The sequence below is a fragment of the Papaver somniferum genome, chromosome 1 (assembly GCF_003573695.1).
Source record: "Papaver somniferum cultivar HN1 chromosome 1, ASM357369v1, whole genome shotgun sequence".
In the NCBI taxonomy this organism is placed as follows: Eukaryota; Viridiplantae; Streptophyta; class Magnoliopsida; order Ranunculales; family Papaveraceae; genus Papaver; species Papaver somniferum.
This window is the reverse complement of record NC_039358.1, coordinates 23260396-23269639: the sequence shown is the minus strand read 5'-3', so window position 1 is coordinate 23269639 and position 9244 is coordinate 23260396.

Here is a 9244-nt window from a genome sequence, read left to right as displayed (position 1 = left end):
TGCTGCCTTATCTTAGGATCAAGAAGTAGATTCAAAGACCCTAGTACCTTCATTCTATACTTCACTTCCTTTGGCTCATTGCCATTGTAACTGTCATTTGCCACTGTCACTCTTTGCTTCATTAGTTCACTGCTCAGAGAATTAGCTTAGGAAACTTCAACTCACACCCTAGTCCCTGTGGATTCGACCCGTATTTGCACAAGCTACAACCGACACCGTGCACTTGCGGTATAACCATGTAGGCTTCTCTTATTCTCTTATTTTACACACATTCCCAAGCCTACCAAAGTCTCTTTGCCGAGATTTTCTGCTGAGTTTGGAAACTTTGCCGGTTGCTTTAAGTCCGCGAACTTGTTTGTGAACTTGAGTGTGTTATTATCTAAAGATGTGCTCTGAACATGAAACTTAAATTACTAAGGAATGCAGTATGCAAACCGTGGTTATAAAGTTCATAAGCCGATTCATGTGAATCGAATCATCTTTGTTTCAATTATGTCTTGTGTAGTTACATAAGATCTCATATCAATTGAACAACTCTCTAACTAGTTCATTTAAGACACTTGAACTAGTTATGGTTAAGATGAATATGGTTAGTTACCACATGTATGAGTCTTAATTACCTAACTTGATTTTTGATTGAAATTCTTAAATATAACAGGTTAGAAGCAATTATCAAAGCCATGGATGTTGGTTTTTATCGTCAAAGAATCCGTTTTCATACTCTTATGGTAACCATTCTTGGTGTAAATCCTTATGGGAAAGATTATCTTCCTTTTAAGTATATCATTTCTTGTTCATACAAGTTTGTATCTTAGAAAAGATGATCACAATATTTGATCTTCATGATTACATATTGTGTATTATTACCATGAGATAGTTCTATTGTTCAGTAACTTGATCTCATGAGAGACTTTCAGAGATTGGTTCTTAGTTCGCATCTCCTTGTGGGTTTTCTAAAATCCAATATATAATAAGGTCACTCTTGTTGTTCTTTCGGGAATGACATCTAATGGAGGAGAGTTCTTTTGAACTCGTGCTTAATGGTAATATCTTGTGGGGTGTGCGGCTGTGGAATTTTATACGGGTTATCTTGTATCTTAAAACTCCTTGATGAATGCATTTAGCTTCGGCTTTATGATTGCATCTAAATTAAGTTGGTATGTATTTTTTCTTTTAGTCTATGAAACGTCTCTTCTCGGAAATTTTATTAGGATCCCGTTCTTGTACCTTTGCCAATTTTATTGACAAAAAGGGGGAGAATTAGTGTGTAGTTCTACTACATATACATATGGCTTTCGGATCATTGTGTAAGGGGGAGTAGTTTCCATGTGAGATGGAGTATTGACTAAGGGGGAATGATACATATCACAGTTGTATTATTGTCAAAGTTGTGATACAATGAAACTTTGATGTTGTGTAATAATACTATGTTGGATCTTCAACGAGTACAGGATGAACGTACATGAAGAGTTGAAGAACCAAGGAAATCAAGATTGTCGTTTTTACTTTTAACAAGTACAAGCCATATGTAAAATGGTTTGGTCACTAAAATTGACAAAGGGGGAGATTGTTAGAGCACTGCTCGGTTGAAGCCACTAGCGTTGGTATGTCAAGTTAGTTATAAATTTAAGTTGCCAAAATGCATTCTTGATTTAGCATACTAAAGATGGTTTCGGACTAGATTAGGTCCAAGAAGTTGAATCAAATCTATCCTTAAAGGATGAAGATTGAAGATTGAAGACTACAAGAAGACATCAACAAGTACTTCATCAAAGGTATGTGATTGATTTTATTTAGATTCTTGTTCTATTCTACCTTTCTAATCTATCAAGATATATGCTCACTATATGGAACAATTCTGATGACGGTAAATGTACATTTATGTATATATACTTGAGGTTATTTGATTCATGACCTTGGAGACAATAACCTTTATCCTTATAAAGAATCTCATGTTATAGTGAATGAGCTTATGAATCCAACGAGCCAAGAATCACTCAATTCTGAGTTATAACGATGAAGTTATGAGTGATTTATTAAAGTAAAAGTGTTCGTGTGATTGTTACAGTTCGTTAGTAGGAAACAATTCATGGGATGTTTGCAACAGTTCACGGAGTTGGGCCCAATTACGTGACTAAAAGGCATTTTTGGTCAAGTTGGTGATGTTTCCTTATCTAGGCAAGTTAGGTATTATTCCAAACATCTTTGATTACCATATTAAAGTGTTTGTGATTCCTTCCTAATTTAATTTGTGATTTATTCACAAAAATACAATTTGCTAAATTAATTATTTATTTAATTATTTTGGCAAGAGTTGTAACTTAGGAAAGACTCCCTTATTTAGTAGAGTCTTGAAAAAGGAAAATAGCTTTGCTTAGCTTCCAAGCTATTGCTCACTATAAATAAAGGGTTCGTGAGTTTACACAGTTTTCATCCCTTTGGAAAATTGGCATAAGCTCTGCAGGTTATTTTCCACGTCTTCCGTTCTTCGTGAACGAGAGTGAGATAAAAGTCTTTGTATTAGGGATCACAAAGCCAAGTTGGATTTAATCTTCATAATTGATCATACAACTTGTAATCTAGGTTTTTCACCTCTTGTCTATTCTAAGGTTTTCTCTTCTGATATAAAACCATTCAAGAGTTGTTGATCATAAACCCTAGGTTTTTATAGATTTCAGTTTCCGATCGTATACCAACACTTGTTAGTCGAAATCGGAAACTAGAAATAAAAACTTCTATTGAGGCATCTCGTAAAAATCCTTGAGAAGTTTTAAACAAGATATCTCTAGATTTATTCTAGTTGTTCTTATTGTAGAATTATTAGGGTTTTCTTAACTTGAAAATTGATCTTTGGAATCACCCAAGTTTACTTACGGAAATCAGGTTCACGGACTCCTTGTGTGTACGCATATTGATTGTAAGTTAAAACCCTAATCTACAAGTTTATTTTGATACTACTTTTACCTAGTAATTGTTTTTATCAAATTAAACACAAGATTTTTAAAACCTTGATTCACATCTAAAGGGAAATCAAAGCTATGTTTTGTGCATACAAGATATCGAATCGTATCAATCGTGGTGGTGTGTCTTCTAAAGAGGACTTTGGTTCTGCTAGAATATTTGTGCGAAGAGTTCCTAAAGAAAATCGGTATTCTGCTAGGAGTTCTACAAGTGCTGAAGAAGGTATTACATCTAGTCCGAATAGGTAGTAGGAAATTGGTGTAACAACTTATTGTTCAGTGTATGTTTATTCTGGACTAGGTCCCGGGGGTTTTCTGCATTTGCGGTTTTCTCGTTAACAAAATTCCGGTGTCTGTGTTATTTCTTTTCTGCATTATATTATATTTATATAATAGAAATATCACAGGTTGTACGTTAAGATCAATCAGTTCTTGTATCCGGCCTTAGGGTTGTTGAGTGAATTGATTGACACTTGAACATTGGTCTTTGGTACCGTTCAAGTTAATCCTCTTATATTCAATCGGGCTCGCAAATACCTATTTGTTGATTGCGGAATGAATCAAGAGATAGAGGTATAAATCTCTTTGACATACTTTTCATAGATTGAGTCTAACTGTCTAGTTGATTCTCTTGAAAGTATATTGGAGTTTGTCTATTCAGATTGCCAAATGAAATATTGGGTGGTGTTTTTAGACCCCCGCTTTTTCAAAGTGGGTATCGTGTAAAAATGTTGAAAACCACGTCTTACTATGAGGGAAGACGAGTCGGTTTACACCCACTACTTCTCTACTGCCACTAACTGTCCGCCTTTCCTGATACTTTCTCATGATGGGCGTATTGCGCGCCGCATGTTGTAAACCGCCAGACCAATAACCTTATGAACATCCCCCAGTTTGTGACATGTTTGATGTATCGAGTATTTTCATGGAAAATATGTAGCAAGTTTTTGAGTGGGTCTTGCTTGCAATACCTAGTTATTTTGACCAATCACGCGCAAGCTAGGCGGTGGGCGGTCATATGTTACAGGTCAATCCATGAGGCTTGCCGCAAGAAATATCATGTAATGCTTCTTAGGTCAAATAATTAAATTATTCGTGATATTTATAAACCATCGTTTGTAATCGATTCATATAAAGCATCGCTTTTAAGCAAGCATCTCAAAATAATTGATGTTCATAAAGCATCGTTGTATAAAGCTCGTTTAAATTAGTCGCGGAGCTTATTGTATTATAAGGAGCATGATCGGACATTTTCAGGAAGCTGCCAGGAGCTAATTGGGCGCGCCAAAGGTGAACTGGTTGGTCCTCATAGGAGAGTGATGGATGGTAGCCATTTTGACATCCTATTGGTCGACCCAAGTTAGATCTAGACCGTTTGAATTGGCTAGCCAAATTGAGTGGCTGAGATGATTTGCGGCAGTTGTTGGTCGTCAAAGAATTCGTTTAAGACCCTTGTAGGCAGCGCGACTAGCCACCTTTGGGAAGCCATTCAGGAGCCGTACGGGTAGGCCGTGTCTTGGCCGATCGGTCCTCATGGAAGAGGGACGACCGGTGATCACGTCGACATCTTATTGGTCGCCTAAAATTAGATCTAGGTCGGTCGATCCAACTAACGAAGTTGGACGGCCGAGATCGTTTTGCGAAAATAATGTGTTGTCGCTGGCCGTAATAAGGCTGTTATGGCTGTGTGGCCAACCTATTTTGAGCTAACAGTTTTAAGTGTTAGCTGCGGGCTGGGAGTAGTTCGATCGGCCAGGGCTATATCCGGGGTATTGGTGAGCATATCCGTACCTTGCCCGTTGATCAGAATTAAATCTAGGCCAGTCAATTCGGTCGGCAAGTTGGACGGCCACGATTGATTTAAGACTGCCATATGCGGTCTTAATTCCTTTGAAACCTTTTTCATCCGCGCGGCTGGCCTACTTTTGGCTTGCGGTTAGGGTTGTAGCTGGCGGGCTATAAGAATTCCGATTGGTTGGAATAACATTGGGCCCGCCAGTGAGTATCATGGAGCTTGTCTGGCCGTGCTGGGAGAAGGCCAGGCTCGTCGAATTGGCTGGCCAAAACGTATGGTCGTGATCGTTTTGAGACTAACATGGGCAGCATATGTTCAATTCCTTAAGGAATTAAACGTGTCGACCAACCAACTTACACTTTTAATCAAAAATGTATGTTGCACATTTAAAGCGATCTGATTGGTCGGTGGGAAAGACGGGCCAGCAGCCAACAAAATAGAAGAAGGAGCGCCGACCAAAGGGAGTTTGAGTTAGGTAAAATTGGTCGGTCAAGTGGCGTGGCCGAGCCTTTTCTTCCACGACTCCTTATGGTACGCGGTTTCCTCTTTTCTTCCGGTTTCCCGTTTTTGGTAGGGTTTGCTCCTACTATCTCCATGGTGGATCAATTTCCTAGTTTGCCCAGGTTTGGTCTGGACCAATAGGGTTCGAGATATTGTGCAGGCCGCAAACACTTAATTTTTTACAAATTAATAAAATTAGGTTAGAAAAATTGAATTTTGTGAACTGCTACAAAATCAATCAACTTTGGTGAATTTTGCGCATTGATACAAAAATCACTAATTTTGTCTCAGAGGGCAGCATAACTTTGCGTGCTTATGATTGAGTACTTTTGCGCACATCTTAATCCTGACACTTCGGGAAATTCATGCTACTCATCTGCGAGCGAACATTAATTGTCATGTCATGTCATCATTAAGAGTTTGGCTGGGGAACGTGGCGTAGAATAAGTACTCGACAGGTCATGCATTAGTGAGTAATGCAGGTAGGAGATACAATTTATAGAATATTTGGGATTGTTGCTGCACGCACCATTTTGGATAAAAGTTTATATATAAATATACCGATTCGCTTAATACATGTGTGAGTAAAGAGGCCTAGGATCTCATAACTTTTAAACGGCTCTGTTTCTTTGCAGATTGACAGCACTTTAAATACAGGGTCTTCCAATTTTATCCCTAAACTAAAAACCACCATCAACAACTCCATAATCGGTCATAGTCTTAAGGTACACATACCGGTACGCATACCTAAATAGTTATGTGAACTCTGGAACTTGTTTGTGCTTATTTGTATACAAACCGATACGCATACTCTGACTGACCCGACTCACGAACGGCTATGGTATTTGTACTTTGTACATATACTAACCATGTCGATTATTTCAAATGCAACAAAGTTATTTCTATGAGATAATTAGCATTTGATCATATCTCTAAAAACACTATAGACTTGTGTTTGCTCACATGATCGTGACTCAAGGTTAAAGTCTTAAGTGTTCATGAATATGATATTAAGCTTATAAGTTCAAATCGGCTAGTTTCGGCCAACCACCTTGAATATAGTCTTTATACACGGTTCGGTTACGGTTTTACCTAACCAGAGTGTATATCTTATTTATGTAAGTCAGATTCAAATATTTATATAATGGTGGATATTGATTGCTTGGTTCCAAAGCTATCTTAGCTTAAACCTAAAGAAACATATGCTTTGAATGTCTATAAAATGGGAACTTCAAGCAATTAGGATTTTTGAATCCCGACACTACTTTTGTTGGTGTGTCCTAGTTGTAACTAGAGTCGTCCTCTTCCTAAAAACCTCTTAGGGTTTCAGCGACTACAAAGGCTTCAATGGGATTCATGAAGCCAGGTCCAGCTATTGTTTATCTTGATAGCCCGAGTATCCTGATCTTGTTCGATTGTTGAGTTGCTCACTTGAACAAGATAGATAGTAATCATCAAAGTTCTCTTCGTCTCAGACTTTGTTGATTCCACAAGTTTTATACTTGTGAGGTGAATAATAATCTTGGCTTCACTTCGGGTTGCATAAGTCTGGATTTTGAGGATAGCTAGACTTTGTCTATTGCTATCAATTTCCGATCACCTTGATCAAAATCTTTTTGATCGTAAATAAAATCACATATAGGCTTAATCTATGGGAGGCAGATGATTTTGGAGCAAAAGTGACTCGGCGACGGAATCGGTGCTTGACTCGAAATTTTTTCTTCATCATTTTCTTGATTTCTGTTCAACCAAGCATTAATTTCAGGTGATTGTGTTGAATCTTACATCATTCATCATGGTTACTGAAATTAATTTGTCTTAAATCAGGTGTTTTATTTCGAAAAATGGAATCTAAGAAAAAATCTGAGTCTGATAATAATTCATCAGTTGAAGGTATGAAAATTCCTTCGATTGAATTACCTGATGAATTATTTGAGAAAAGTTTAGATCCATGGCGTTTTTCTTTAATTGGTAGATTAAATTTACAGAAGATTAAATTTGTTGATGCTGCAATAATTCTTAGAAATCAATGGAAATTAATTGGAGATTGTAAGCTAATTCCATTAGGTAGAGGTTTCTTTACCATCAAATTGGATAATATTACAGATCGTAACTACATCAAGTCTCAGGTATGGGAAGTTACAGATCAAATTTTGAAGATTAGAAATTGGGTGTATAACTTTCGGCCTATCAGTCAAAGAACTTCTAAGGCGTTTGTTTGGGTGAGATTTCCAGGTTTAGGTCTTGAATTCTGGAGTGAATCAATTTTATTCAAAATTTGTGAAGAAATAGGAACTCCAATTAAAATTGATGAAGCAACAGCTAAATGTGATGTTGGATATTATGCAAATGTATTGGTTGAGGTGGATTTTGCTTCTTCAGTTCCAAATAAAGTATGGATTGGAACTAAATATGGGGGTTTTTTTCAAGAGATTTCCATTCCAGATTGTCCAAAATACTGCAGCTGCTGCAAAATGGTAGGTCACTTTATCACAAAATGTAGAGTTGAAAAAGCAAAAAGGAATGAAACTACTCCACAACAACCTAAGAGCTCCTCAAAAAGTCCTCAGCAGCCTAATTCAAGTTCAACAAACACTCTGAATACTTTATCTTCAGTAAGTGTTCCTAGATCATTGCCCTTTGATATTTGTGATACATCAGCAGAAGACAATGAAAGCTCAGTTATCCATACAATTCATGCTACTCCAACAGTTCCAGCTCATCAAATTATTCACACTGCTAATACTGGAAGATTCAGTCCTCTTGAATGTGTTCAAGAAAATGTTCTTGAAGATATTGTGGTTAATGAAGATAAAAAAGATGATGTTGTAGAAACTCCTCAAATCAAATTTGTAAATGGAAAGACAGGAACTATCTCTGATGAAACTGTTAAGGTTACATCATGGTCTAAAGTGGTTGAAAAGCAAGTGATTAATCCTACTTCTATTACTTCCACTTCTCAACATTATCCAGGTGCAGTTAAAGGTGGTAATCCAATTGTTACAAATAAGAAACATAATCTTAGACAAAATCAAGGTAAGGGAGGTACCAAAAATCCTCCACCACCAAGATGAAGATCATATATTGGAATATTCGGGGCCTAAGAAGACCTAGGGCTCAGAATAAACTAAGGTCTTTGGTGAATCAATTTAACCCATCTCTAGTTTGGGTTGCAGAACCAAAAATTTCTTGTAATACTTCTTTTTGCAGTCAATTAAATCTCTCTGGAATGAAAAGTATGGTGATACACAATTCAACCTCAACTACAAAAGGTAATTTATGGTTATTTTGGAATGCTTCTTTATCTACTCCTCAAGTTATTTCAATGTATATCCAAATGGTAACAGTCAGTATTGGTGAAGTATTAATCTCTGGTGTTCATGCTCATGTTAAAAAAAGTCATAGGAAGTTTCTCTGGTCTGAGATGGAAATTATTAGTCAGATACAAAAACCATGGGTTGTTGTATAATTTCACCTGAAGAAAAATTTGGTGGTAAAGCTCCTAACAGAAGCTCAATGATGGATTTTCTTCATTGCCTGAATGAATGCAACTTAATTCAAGCTCCTAGCACAGGACATCAATACACCTGGTCCAATTGTCAACAAGGTACAAAAAGAATCCTATGTGTCTTAGATAGAGCTGTTTTCAATTCTTTGTGGTTACAAAAATATGGTGATTGGGGATATAAGGTTGGATTAAGGATAATTTCAGATCATGCTCCTTTATTATGTGGTTGTGCAAGTATACCAAGACCAAAAATGTTCCCTGGAAATTTCAGAAAATGTGGATTGATCATCCATTATTCTTAAGTGAAGTGAAGAAAGTATGGACTGAGAATATTATTGGAGATCCATCATTTATTTTCTTGCAGAAGCTAAAGAATTTAAAAAAGGTTCTAAGTGAATGGAATTGGAGTATTTTTGGTAACATTAATACAAAAATTAAAGAGGCAGAAGTGAAGGTTCAAAAAGCAATGGAGCTATCTGA